The sequence below is a fragment of the Urocitellus parryii genome, chromosome 5 (assembly GCF_045843805.1).
Source record: "Urocitellus parryii isolate mUroPar1 chromosome 5, mUroPar1.hap1, whole genome shotgun sequence".
NCBI classification, from domain to species: domain Eukaryota; kingdom Metazoa; phylum Chordata; class Mammalia; order Rodentia; family Sciuridae; genus Urocitellus; species Urocitellus parryii.
The window spans coordinates 117,378,371-117,393,162 of record NC_135535.1 but is presented as its reverse complement, the minus strand read 5'-3'; positions in this window follow the sequence as shown (position 1 = coordinate 117,393,162).

The window sequence follows — 14,792 nt, the reverse complement described above, 5'->3', positions numbered from 1 at the left end:
GTTTTTGAATCTCATTGTGGTCAGCTTCACCCTGTTCCATGGCATGCATTGGGTGGCTTGACTGGGGGCTGCAACATCTGCTTTTCCAGCAGACTCCCTACATGGCTGGCAAGTTAGCACTGGCTCTCTACCCAGAGTGCAGTCAGGGTGACCGGCTAGGGCCCATGGTCTTTCCCCCGGGGCCTCCCCACAGCCTGCTTGGGGTTTCTCATGCCCTATGACTAGGCACTGAGAGTGGGCATTCCGGAATAGCAGACAGCTGCACTGCTTTTCATTTCCTGGCCTCAGAAGAAAACATGCCTTCCCTCTCAGTGGGAGCATGTTGAAGTCACAATTTAAGAACTTCTGGAATGGGCGATGTCGATACAGCCATTTTTGGAAAATATAATGTACCATAGAATGCTAATTATTTGGGCCAGGATATGAAGTGGTTGGCAAGCCTCCCATGTGTTTCCCATGTAACATGGACTGAAAATGGAAGGATCTGGGTGGTGCAGAATGGATGTGGTGATTCAGAGGTTCCTGTACATAAAGTGGAGGTGGGTGGGGTGCCTCAGGGACAGGATAAGGTCTGGCTTGAGGAGGTGGGGGACACTTTCCTAAGTGTCTCTATGGCAGTATTAGTAACTCGGCCAGGTTCCAAAGCTAGTTATGGTCCAAATCTAGTAATAACATTGCTTCTTTGAATTTGCCCGTGATCCCCAGAGGATAACTATTCTTTGTGTTTCCTGTCCTTGTCAATTGTATGATGGCAGCGGCACAGCTTTCAAGTCACCACCACTCTACCCACCAGAGAAAGAGGCATGGAGGCCTGGAACTTTGTACTTCTACAGAGTAATTATGAAAAACTACAAATAATGTTAATTCTGACTAGTTTTTTTTTTTAATTTTTTAATATTTATTTTTTTAGTTTTTGGCGTACACAACATCTTTGTATGTGGTATTGAGGACCGAACCCGGGCTGCACGCATGCCAGGTGAGCGCGCTACCGCTTGAGCCACATCCCCAGCCCCTGACTAGTTTTTTAATGTTCTTTTTTTTTAGTTGTGGTTGGATATAATATTATTTTCTTTATTTATTTTTAAATTTTATGTGGTACTGAGAATCGAACCCAGTGCCTCACACATCTAGGCAAAAGCTCTACCACTGAGCCATAACCTCAGCCCCAATGCTGACTATTTACTCAACATTGTAATGCTGTATGTGTATTATCTCAGTTAATTCTCAAAACTAAAAACTACCTGAGCACAGTGGTGCTCACCTGTAGCCCCAGCTACTCCACAGCTGAAGCAGGAAGATCACAAATTCAAGGCCCATCTAAGCAACTTAGTGAGACCCTGTATCAAAATAAAAAATAAACAGGGTTGGTAGAGCACCTTTAACTTCAATGTCTAGTATCACAAACAGAACCACAAAAAATCTTGCCTTGTGTGTGTGTGTGTGTGTGTGTGTGTGTGTGATGGTATCTTGCTATGTTGCCCAGGCTGGTCTTGAACTCCTGAACTCAGGCAATCCTCCTGCTTCAGCCCTTTGAGTAGCTGAGACTATAGGTGTATATGCCTGGCTACTGGGTACATTTTTTTTTTTGGAGGGGAAGTGTACCCGGGATTGAACTCAGGGACACTCAACCACTGAGCCACATCCCCAGCCCTATTTTGTATTTTATTTAGAGACAGGGTCTCACAGAGTTGCTTCGTGCCTCCCCATTGCTGTGGTTGGCTTTGCACTTACGATCCTCCTTTCTCAGTCTCCTGAGCCGCTGGGATTCCAGATGTGCGCCAGCATGCCTGGCTACTGGGCAATTTTATTATCACCATTTCAGTTAAGGGAGCAGCAGTGTAGAGAGGTGAAGTAATTAGCAAGGTTAGGGAATATCAATTAGGAGAGCTCAAACCCAAGTCTGATTCAGGTACCTCTTAACTCTACCATGCCACATTTTTGTATTTAAATACATAATTTTATTCATTTAGCACATTCTTATCAACCCCACTCATGAGTTAGCATTGTTCTCAGAACCAAAACTACACCTGTGAAGAAGATAGATAAAGTCTATACTTACTGACTTCTAGGGGGAAAGAATGATAAAATATCAGGTCAGGGGTTATGATGACATTCAATGGGGGTGATGCTTACTGATGACTCTACATGGACACCTGAGTGACAAGGAAAAGCCAGCAATTGCAAAGTTTGTGAAAACAGCAATTTTGGCTCATGCTAAGAGATAAATTTAGGAACATTAATTTTTTCCCTTGATGCTTGGAATTGAACCCAGGTCCTCATGCATACTAACTACAGGCTCTATTATTAAGCTACACCCCAAGCCAAAAATTTAAATTTGTTAATATAAATATCCTAGTATTAACCAAAATGCTTTTATTGTGATTTTAGTAGGTTTTATTTAATTGTGTATTTATTTTTTAAGCATTAAAGTCTTGAATTAATTTCAGCAGACAGTAATCTAACAAGAGACTCTGCCTATCAGAAATTTCCAACTAGAGGGCTGGGATTGTGGCTCAGTGGTAGAGCTCCTGCCTAGCACAGGCGAGACCCAGGTTCGATCCTCAGCATCACATAAAAATTAAGGCATTGTGTTGTGTCCATCTACACCTAAAAAATAAAATTAAAAAAAAAAAGAAATTTCCAACTAATCTATAGTTTTTCCTGGTACTTTCTGTCACCCCACCCCCACCCCCCGCATTTTTTTTCCTGGTATTGGGAATTAAATTCGTCCCTTTTAATATTTTATTTTTGCAACAGGGTCTCTCTATGTTGCCAAACTGGCCTTGAATTTGCAATCTTTCTGCCTCAGCTTCCAAAGTCCCTAGGATTACAGGCATGCACCACCTCACCTGGTAGGATATTCCACTTTAACCAATCAAGTGCATTTTCTTTGTTTTGCTTTCACAGTTAGCTTATAAAAGGTCTCCTCTTGTTTCCCCTCACCCACTGGTAGAACACTGACTGCTTCCAGTCTGGTATTGCCCTGCTCATGTATAGTTTATATGCCAGGGTAAAACTTTTGGGTTCTATTCATCATGTTACAGGAACATTTATGAGGTGACACTCATAAAGGAACATGGGCCCTTTGGTGATTTTAAGCAGGGAAATGACCTGATCTGAACAAAATCATCACTCTGGTTATTTATGGAGAATGGATTGTAGGGTAATAAGTGAGTGTGGACACAAGAGCTGAGCAATGGGGCTTAGTGAAGTTAGAGAACAGACAACAAATTTGGAGCATGTGTTCATAGAGAATCTATGGAGGAGCTGGGAGGTGGTTCAGTAGTACAGGGTTTGTCTGACATGCACGAGGCCCTTAATTATGATCTTTAGCACTGTAAAAAAAGAGAGAGAAAGAATCTATAGAGAATCCAAACTGAAGGTCTTGACCATAGTTTGGATAATGAGGGTAAAGAAAGGAATTAGGATGATGTCTGTGATTTTGGCTTGAGTAACTGAGTAGATAGTGGTGCTATTTGCTGAAATGGGGAAGACAGAGGTAGCAGCAGGATTGGAGAAATCAATACTTCTGTTTTGAATATGAATATATAGGCTGTTGACATCCAGATGAAAATGACAACTTAATATGAGATGTGGAAATCAGGGCAGGGAATAGAACTAGAAAAAACATATGCTGGAGCTATTGGCACGTAGGTATTATTCAAAAGCAAGGAAGTGGATGAGATGATGTAAAAATAAAATAGAGATAAAGAGAAGGAATCCCAGGGCTGAGCTCTGAGCAATTTAACATGTAGAGGCAAGACAGAGGAGAAGAAATAAGCAAAGGAAATTGAAAACAAAAGGTATGTTAGTTAGCTTCCTATTACTGTAACAAAATACCTGAGATAACTCAGTTATAAAGAGGAAAGTTTCATTTGGCTCACCATTTTGGAGGTTTCAGTCTACAGTTGGGTGGACCCATTGCTTTTAGACCTGTGGTAAGGCAAATGTCATGGTGGGAAGTATGCAGAGAAGCAAAACTGTTTACCTCACGTCCAGGATTAAAGATATAAAGCAAAAGGAGCCGGGGTCCTACTATTCTCTTCAAGGGAATGCCTGCAATGACTGGAATACTTCCTACTTGACCCTACCTGTTAAAAAGTTTCCACCCCTTCCCAACAGCACCACTCTTGGGATCAAGCCTTTAATGAATGGGACTTTAAGGCACATGGACAAAGAGGTAAAGAAGAAGGTCATGGGATGAATTATATCCCTCCTCAATTCATACGTTGATTCCCTGACCCTCATACCTTAAAATATGACTGTGTTTGGATATAGAACCTTTTGGGTTAGAGATGTAGCTCAGTGGTAGAGCACTTGCCTAATGTGTGCAAGGCACCATGAAACAAAACCAAACCCAACCAATCAACCAAACAAAAAAAGGTATTTAGCTTGGTGCAGTGGTATGTCTGCCTGTAGTCTCAGCTTCTTGGGAGACAGAGGCAAGAAAATCTCTTGAGCCCAGGATCTCAAGACCTGCATGGGCAACACAGAGAGAACCCATCTTGAAAAACAAACAAAACTGGGGATAGAATCTTTGAAGACATTACTACGTTAAAATGAGGCCATTAGGGTGGACCATAATCCAATCTGACTAGAGTCCTTGAAACAAGGAGAAATTTAGACACAGAGAAAGTCACTAAGGATACACCACAGAGCTAAGGCTTTGTGAGAACAGTGAACATGTGGTTCACTTGCAAGCCAAGGAGGTAAAACAGTCCTGCTGACATGTTGATCTTGGACTTCTAGTTTCCAGAATATAATTTTCTATTGTTGAAGCCATCCAGTTTAAGGTACATTGTTATGTGTGGCAGTCCTAGAAAACTAATAGTGGGTTTTTCTTTGTTTTGTTTTTTGGTACCGAGGACTGAACTCAGGGCACTCAACCACTGAGCCACATCCCCAGCCCCTTTTAAATTTTATTTAGAGACAGAGTCTCACTGAGTTGCTTAGTGCCTCCCTGTTACTGAGGCTGGCTTTGAACTTGCCATCCTCCTATCTCAGCCTCCTAAGCCAATAGGATGTCAGGCATGCTCCATCATGCCTGGCCTAATAGTGTTTTATTCAGAAGCAAAGAGAAGAAAATGATTCAAGTAGGGGCAAATGATCAACTGTATAGGACACTGAGAAGAGATAGAATAAGGATGCAGAAGCGATCACCAGTACGGAAACAAGGTTCTTTTTCTTTAATATTTATTTTTTAGTTGGACACAATATCTTTATTCATTTATTTATTTTTATGTGGTGCTGAGGATCGAACCCAGGGCCTCCCATGTGCTGGGCGAGTGCTCTACCGCTGAGCCACAACCCCAGCCCCCTCTTTTTTTTTTCTTTAAATAATTTTAGTTGTAGATGGACACGATATCTTTATTTATTTATTTATTTATTTTTAATGTGGTGCTGAGGATTGAATCCAGTGCCTCATGCATGCCAGGCAAGCGCTCAACCCCAGCCCCAACAAGGTTATTTTGGTAATGCTGATAAGAGCAATAACCTGGAAGCCTCAGGTGAATTGAGAGGATGATAAATCAGGCAATAAGATGGCAACTACACACTTTCAAAAGTTCCATGTAAGTGATCAGGGAACTAGATTGTATTTGGGGGAAATGTGGAGTCAAGAAAGAAAAGTTTTATTTGTATGTTTGTTAGTTTGGTATTAGGGATTACACAGGTTCTATCACTGAGCTAAACTTCCAGCCCCTTTGAATTTTTATGACAGATATTTGAGCATGTTTGTATATACTTATTCTTGTTAGATTTAAGAAGTGTAGATGAAGCCTGGCCCTAAAATAGAATGATTTTTAAAATATTTTTTCATTTATTTAGTTAAATTATCTTATGCTTCCATATAAAATACATGAGTTCATTTTGTTTATCATAAAATGTGGTATAACATATCAGCTTCAATTATTTGGGTTGGGGGATACTGGGAATTGAATTCAGGGGCTCTCAACCACTGAGCCATATCCCCAGCCCTATTTTGTATTTTATTTAGAGACAGGGTCTCACTGAATTGCTTACCATCTCGCTTTTGCTGAAGCTGGCTTTGAACTCACAATCCTTCTGCTTGAGTTTCATAAACTGCTGGGATCACAGGTATGTGCCACCATGCCTGGCTCAGCTTCAAATATTTTCACAGCCAAGGTAAAAGTATTAATATTTCTCATTCATTCATTCATTCATTCATCTATCACTAAATACATATTTATTAAGTCACTCCTATTTGAAAGGCACTGGTATATGCACAGAAAATAGGAGTTAAAAAAACCTCCAGGCTTCGTGGAGTTGTACTCTAGAAGGCAGAGACATAATAAACAAACAAATAAATGAATAAATAGTATTGCTTGTAGAAGTAAATGCTATGAAAAGAAATGCAGCATAACTAGAGCATGATGAAGGAAATGGTATTATTTTAATTTTTTTGAATTGGGGGTCTCAGTCTGTTGACCTGCCTGACCTTGAGTTTCTGGGCTTGAGTAATCCTCCCACCTCAGCCTCCTGAGTAGCTGGGATTACAGGTGTACATTCACCATGCCCTGCTCACTAAATCTTTGCTGACAGCTATGTTGATACTTAAATGGGAAAAAGATGTGAAACAAAAAGACAAATTAGAAGCCTATTGTAATAATTGGGAAGAGAGATGGTAGCACTCTGGGCTAGAGATGGAAAAAAGTTGAGTTCTGGATAACTTTTGAAGGTATTGCCCAAGGATTTGCTGATGAATTGCATGAGAACTGGGAGGAAAGACAGGAATTGGGATTTTTCTTTAATTTTATAAAATTTCCAAGGGAATTTTTGTTTTATCTACAAATATTACCCTTAACTGTTGGATATGTCATTCAAATGACATTCAACTAACACCAAAGGTCTAAGTGGCCTTAATTAACTAAATTTATCTTTTTTTTTCTCATCCACCTATCCATTCATCTCTCCATCTTCTATGATACATTTATATTATCTATCTATTTCTAATATCTACTAGAATTAAAGCAATTCATTCAAACCTATTGTATATGTGTTAGTTACAATTAAAGTCACTTGCTGTTCCACTTCTGGGCTCCCAAAATAGTGGTTTTTATTTACAGTTTATAAAACCAAAGGAATTTTTTCATTAGTAAGCACATGACTTCACTAAAAAATGTGCTGTCTGTTCTACAAAGTGAACTGTGTTATTAGCTTGAGAGAAACATAGAAATTGATCTAAGCAAAGTTGTTGAACTAAATTTACATTTTGCATTGATTAAATTCATTTCCATATTGCTGCTTTTGTGTTGACTTCTTTCAGGTTAAAAGCAGATATTCCTATATTTGTGAATGATTCCTGAAAGGAATATATATGTCTTCTTTGAAATTTGAATTTGAGTAAACCCTGAGGGAAAATTTCAGATAATTTTGTTTAAAGATATAAGTATATTGTAGCAATATTTTAGCTACCTGAGTCTAAATTTATGGATACTAGGTTTTACTTATCTATAGGCTCTGGACTTTTAATATTTAATTGGATATATTCACAAAGTGTATTATATACATCTTTGCTTTCTTTACAGAAGATTGGTACACATAGTTTAGCATTTCTTGATGTCTCAGGATCTTCATTAACATCTATGATTGCTCTATACTATTATGGATCATGATTATGCCCACATAAGACCTCTTTTTGATTTTTTATTTTTAGTTGTAGATGGACACAATATCTTTATTTTATTTATTTTTTTATGTGGTACTGAGATTGAACCCAGTGCCTCACACATACCAGGCAAGCATTGAGCCACAAACCCAACTCCACATAAGACCTCTTGATGCTTATAGGTTATTCTATTTTCTCCCCCTCCTCCTCCTCCTCCTCCTCCTGCTACTCTTCCTCCTCCTCCACAAATACCGTTATTTGTGTATATTTATGTGGTACTGAGGATTGAACCCAATGCTTCACAGTTCCAAGGCAAGTGCTCTACCACTGAGCCACAATCCCAGCCCTCTATGTGCTTCTTGATCAAATTGTCCCTGTGGCAGATACTTTTTTTCTTTTTCTTTTTCTTTCTTTCTTTCTTTCTTTTTTTTTTTTTTTTAGGGTGGTGGTGGTGCTGGGGATGGAACCCAGAGCCCCCTGTATACTAGACAAGTGCTCTACTACTTAGCTACATCCCCAGCCTTTCAAAATTTTATTTTGCTGCTGAATGTGGTGGTGCAGGCCTATAATCCCAGTTTCCTGGGATTATAGGCTGGAGGATTGCAAACTGAAGGCTAGCTTGGGTAACACAGTAAGACCTAGTCTCAAAATAAAATTTAAAAAAGGGCTGCGGATGTTGTTCAGATGTAGAACACCCCCAGGTTCAATCTTCAGTACCAAGGGGGAAAAAAGAAGGAGAAGAAGACAGACAGACATATGCAGAAGGGGTTGGGAGTATAGCTCAGTGTGCTACAGCAGGCACAAGTCCTGGGTTCCATTCCTAGCACAAGAAAAGAAGAAAGGAAGGGTAAATAAATGTACACAAAACATTTAAGTAAAAATTAACAAGTAGTTAGTAGTTGTGAAACTACCATTCATGTAACCATCACCTAGGTCAAGAACTACAACTTGACTGGAGCCCTAGAGGCCTAGCATATACCCTTGCCCAATGCTCCATGAAACACCATCCTGGATTTTACTTATTTATTTCTTTTTCTTTTCTTTTGAGATGGGGTCTTGCTATTTCTTTCTTTCTTTTTTAATATCTTGTTTTAGTCAGACACAATACCTTTATTTTATTTTTATTTTTATGTGGTGCTAACGATTGAACCCAGGGCCCTGCATGTGCCAGGCGAGCGCTCTACCGCTGAGCTACAACCCCAGCCAGAGTCTTGCTATTTCTATGTTGCCCAAGATGGTCTCCAATTTTTTTTATTTTTTTTTTATTAGTTGATGATGGGCCTTTATTTTATTTATTTATACGCAGTGCTGAGAATCAAATCCAGTGCCTCACACATGCTAGGCAAGTGCTCTACCACTGAGCCACAACCTCAGCCCCAAGGTTTCCAATTCTTGAGCTCAAGAAATCCTCCTGCCTAGGAGCTAGGGTTGTGGCTCAGTGGCAGAGCAATTTCCTAGCATGTGTGAGACACTGGGTTCAATCCTCAGCACCACATATAAATAAATAAAAAATAAAGGTACATCAACAACTAAAAAATATTAAAGAAAAAAAAAAAAGAAATCCTCCTGGCTGAGCCTCCTGAGTAGCTGGGACTGCAGACACACCCCACAATGCTGGGCTGCCTCTTGAATTTTATGGTTATAATGTCCTTAAAGTTTTCTTTAGAGTTTTTTAGCTATATGTGCATCCCTATGCACATAGTTTTACCTATTTTTGAACTGTATATTCACGAAGTCATACTCTGTATTATTCTGTATTATTTTTACATGATATTGCATGTGTAAGATTCAGCCATATGAAGTACACCAGTAAAAATGAAGGAGTAAGAAACTCCCACACTTCTCACCTCCATAAAAGCAACTAAAAAACTGGGTCAGAGTTGACCTATCTATGGAAATTAACCGAAGGCTTTTGGCAAGCTGGGAATCACTTATTCAAGAATAATGATCAAATCTCATTAAAAACAAAGAACACGGGCTGCGGTTGTGGCTCAGTGGTAGAGTGCTTGCCTAGCATGTGTGAGGCACTGGTTTGATCCTCAGCACCACATAAAAAAAAATAAATAAGGTTATCGTGTTCATCTACAACTAAAAATATTTTTAAGATGAACTTAATGATATTTTAACTTGTCCTATTTTCATTTCCCTCTCTCCAGATCCGTGATAGCCTTGAAACCCAACAGTCCAAAATCCTGATGAAACTGGGTACCTGGCAACCACTGAGAAGGGCTGAACAGGGTTGGGGCTCCTTCATAGCTTCATTCTTACAGAATTCTCTTTATTCAATCTCTCTGCCACTGCCCTGGAAGATGCCAGTTGTAAGACTGCCTTTATTTGATCTGACTAAGATCTTATTTAGGGTTAACCCTACCCCTGCCCCTGGGGTGTTTGTTAGAGGCAGTTCTTTAGTGCTATCTGTAGTGGATAACATTAGAGCAAGTAATAGGCTAAACTTAAGTGTAAAAGGAAAGAGAATGTTCATGGTTTTGAGAAGCTCCAAACTATTATTATTATTTTGCTGTGCTAGAGTAGAACCAGGGCCTGTGCAAGCTATACATGTATTCTACCACAGAGCTACATCCACACTCTGGGACCCTAGAAAGCTTTTAGCATATAGATTGGGCTGTATGCATACTCTGTAGACCTGAGAAGTCCTTAAACACATCTTTCCCTACAGGAATGTAAACTCAAGAGGGGTAGGCAACTTGTCCACTATATCTCTGAGATCATGAAATACACTTTGCACAAAGTAGAAATCAGTAAATATTTGTTGAAAAATAAAGAATTAGTGAGAATTGTGTGTGTGTGTTTGTTGGTACTGGGGACTGAACCCAAGAGCATTCTACCTCTGAGACACATCCCAGCCTTTCCTTTACTTTGTTTTAATTTTATTTTGAAATAGGGTCTTGCTAACTTACCAAGACTTGAAATCCTCCTGCTTTAGTCTCCTGAGTTGCTGGAATTACTGGAGTGTGTCCCTCATCTAGTTGAATCAGTGATTATTCTAGAAAAAAAAAAAAATATATATATATATATATAAATATTTGCATCTCATGTACACCAATCAAGGATTTACTTAACATTATTCCTACAATAATTGGTTCAAACCACAAGTACAATGGTCAATACTTATATTTAGATGAAAATTTTGTGGGTTAACTGTGTTTTATATGTTATATAAAATATGAAAATTTTCACTTATATCATTATATATTACATTATATTATATACAGTCTCTCTCTCTCTCTCTATATATATATATATATATATGTGTGTGTGTGTTTATATACTCACAATTTGTTGCTTTTGCCCATAATTGTTCTCATTACAAGAATTTTAGTATATATGTATAACATTGTGTGAAGTAGAAAATCTGGGAAAAGAAATGAAGATACTATATAAAGAGATATACTAGACACTGTATAGGTACGTTATGGTTTGGATCTTAAATGTTCCCCCAAAGTTCATGAGTTTAAGGCTTGATCCCCAATGCACCAGTGTTCAAATGTGGGGCCTTTGGGAGATGACTGGATCATGAGAGCTCTGACTATATCAAAGACTGATCCATTGATGGATTTATGATTTAACAGTCTATTGGGGATGGTGGAAATTTTGGGAGGTGGGGCCTAGTGGGAGAAAGAAAGGGGTTGGGTTATGCTTATGAAAGGTATATTTTGTCCCTGGGGCTCCTTTTTCTCTTTCTCTTATTATAGTTCCTAGCTTCATTGAGGTGATCAGCGCTGTTCCACCTCAGGCTCTCTGCCGTGATGTTCTGCTTCACTACAAGCCCAAAGAGACGGAGTCAAATGGCTATGGATAGAAACCTTTGAAACTGTGAACCTAAATAAAATCTTTCCTCCTTTAAGTTCATTTCTGCAGGTGTTTCTGCAGAGCCACAGAAAGCTAACCAACACAAGCAATATATATGGGGAATAATGATTCAGGAACTCTTGTTTCCATTCTATAACTTAAACTTCATCTCAGGGTGAAATGAGGAATGTATATACTCCACATGCATTTCCAATGAAATAATTGTAAATTTTTTTGTTTCAGAGTCACATTGCTTCTGGGTTGTTTTATTGTCTCATTTTGCTAATAAGGGTAGTCACTAGATTCTTATTTAGCACAATATTGGGCAGTCAGGAAGCTGTCCACAGTTTAAAATTAAAAAGCAAGTTATTTATAAGAAAAAATGAGGGACTGTGTCTTTTTAGCAGAAAACTGTCCATTGTTCTATGAGTTTGAAAGTTTGGTCTATGAGGAATAGTGGTTGACAAAGATAATTAGCTCTTAGGTTAAGATGACAACTGAGAAGAACAGGAACAGATTAAGACTGTGAAACATTGATTCAGAAAGACAGTTGGAAGTGGGCATTTGGGAGGAGGTGGTTGCAAATGGTTCTCTGAAATAACATTTGGGAGTAGGTGGTTCATGAGACAAGGAGATATCTGAAGGAACTGAACCAATAATGGAGTTACTTTGGATGGGATATTAGCAAGTTGAATTTCTTATTAACTACTTTGCTTATAAATATCCAAAGCCAGGCACATCCTTTGCTGAGATGAACCAAAATCAATCAATAAATATAGGTGCATGTGCACCTGTATATGGCTACATATAATTACTGTTTCTATGAAAACATAATTGTATGAAAAATTTTTAAGTGGACATAATAAGCAATGTATATACAAGAAATCTTTACCTATTTGTGTTATGCAGTTGCTGTTACATAGTTGCTCTAAATCCAGGTGTATGCATATAGAAGTGAATTGTGCATATATCACCATTTTCATGATTTTTTTCTTCACATATTCAAATATGGATTTTTAAAAGCTAAACAGTAGCTCTTTTAGTTTGAGAAAAGAAATCTATATGCTTTAACTTTTATGGGGACTAATATTTCTCTTGTGATGGACTGCAAAGTAACCAGGACAAGTGCTGATTTAATCAACTTTGGGGGCGCTTGTTTCAAATTACTAGAGGATACAGAAAGTATAGTAGGGAAAGGCATGGTGATTTTTAAGTGCCACAGTAATTGAGGCAGAAAAAACTGCCTTTTCCTCTCAGGAGACTTGTTAACTAAGATAAAAGCTAGAAAATAGGACTTAGAATCATGAACATGGGCAGGTAGGATAAATGTTCAGAGTAGGTTAGTAAATTTGCCTTTGGTCATAAAAAGCCAAGGTAGGTTGGAGCCAAAAAGATAAATAAATATGAAAAAGTCCATGGATGAGAAGAAAAATAGTCCACTTTGCTGTTATAAGAAATTTATGGAAGCCAGACATGGTGGTACATGCCTATAATCCTAGTGACTCAGCAAGCTGAGGCAGGAGGATAGCAAATTTGAGGTCAGCCTGGGCAACTTAGTGAGATCCTGTCTCAAAAAAAAACCCAAAAGAGGCTGGGGATGTGGCTCAAGTGGTAGCATGCTCGCCTGGCATGTGCAGGGCACTGGGTTCGATCCTCAGCACCACATAGAAATAAAATAAAGATGTTGTGTCCACCGAAAACTAAAAAAAAAAAAAAAAAATTGTGGGAAAGTTTAAAGTATAATGCTTAGAAGGAGCATCCTACAACTGGTAACTTATGTACTATTGGTTTTTTGTTTCTTTGTTTTGGAAAGCAATTAGGTAATTTTATAAAAAGCCAGAAAAATCTCTTTACCTTTTTAATTATTTTTTTCATTTTTAATTAATTAATCCAAAAATTTTTGGATGCTGGGGATGAAATCCAGGGCCTCGTACATGGTAGGCAAGTACTCTACTGATGATCTACACCTCCAGTCTTTGTTTCTTTTTTATTTTGAGATAGGATCTCACTAAGTTGCTAAGGTTGGCCTAGAACTTGTAATGCTCTGGCCTAGCCCCCATGAGGAGTTTGGATTTCAGGCATGTGGCACTATGCTTGGCGACTTTACTTTTTGCTTAAATAATCTCATTTGAGACTATATACAGAGAAATTAATCACAAAATATGTCAGGAATACTCACAAAGCTTGAAGCAATCCAAATGTCCAATATTATTCACTCATTCATTTAAAATTTTTTTTGTTAAATACCTACACCAAGCACCAGGGGTAAATGAGGAAATAAAAATCTCCCTTCATTTATGGAATTTACATTTCAGTGTATGTGTGTGAGGGGGTTAGAAAATAAACACATAAACATGCACAGTACACACATATACACACAGACACATCTGTATACATATAGATCAGATGGAGAAAAATAAAACAGGATATGGGGACAAGAAGTATGTGGGGAAATGGTTATTTTTTATGGAGGGCTTCATAGAAGGCTTAGAATGGTGATCCGAGACCTGAAGGATGTGAGGAAGCACTACCCAGATTTTGAAGTTATCTGGGTAAGAGGCTGCACCCATCAGAAGGAACAGTTCTTGAGGTAGAAAGTGTTTGGTACGGATAGGAACAGCACTGGATTCAGTGTAACTGCAACAGAATGTACTAGGAGAGTAGCAGATGAAGTCAAAGAGTTAGGGAGGCAACTACATCTTACAGAGGACAATACAGGCCATTATAAGAATTTGGATTTCACTCTGAGTGAGATTGGAAGTTACTGGTGTGTTTTGAGCAAAAAAGTGACATACCATGACCTTGCTTTTAAACAGTTAGGGGCAGGGCTGGGGTTGTGGCTCACATGGCAGAGCGCTTGCCTCGCACATGTGAGGCACTAGGTTCCATCTTCAGCACCACATTAAACAAAATAAAGATATTGTGTCCATGTATAACTAAAACAATATTTTTAAAAAAAGCATTTAGGGGCAGGTAGGAAGAAAGCACAGAGAGAGTTGAAACTATGGAAATAATGCACACCAGAAATAATGGTGGGTTGAGTCAGCACAGTAATGACAGAGCTGATGAAAATAGTTAGATTGCGGACCTAATCTGAAGGTAGAGCCAATGGGATTTATTAATAAATTGAATATGAAGTGTGTGAGAGAGGAATTAAGGAGGACTCCAATATTTGGTCTACAAACTGGAAGGATGAAGCTGCCATCTACTAAGATGAGGGAGATATAGGAACAGCAGGTTTGGGGGTAAAAATCAGAAGTGTGTTTTTTTCTTTCTTTTTAAAATTTATGTAATTTTTAAATTTATATATGACAACAGAATGCATTACAATTCTTATTACATATATAGAGCACGA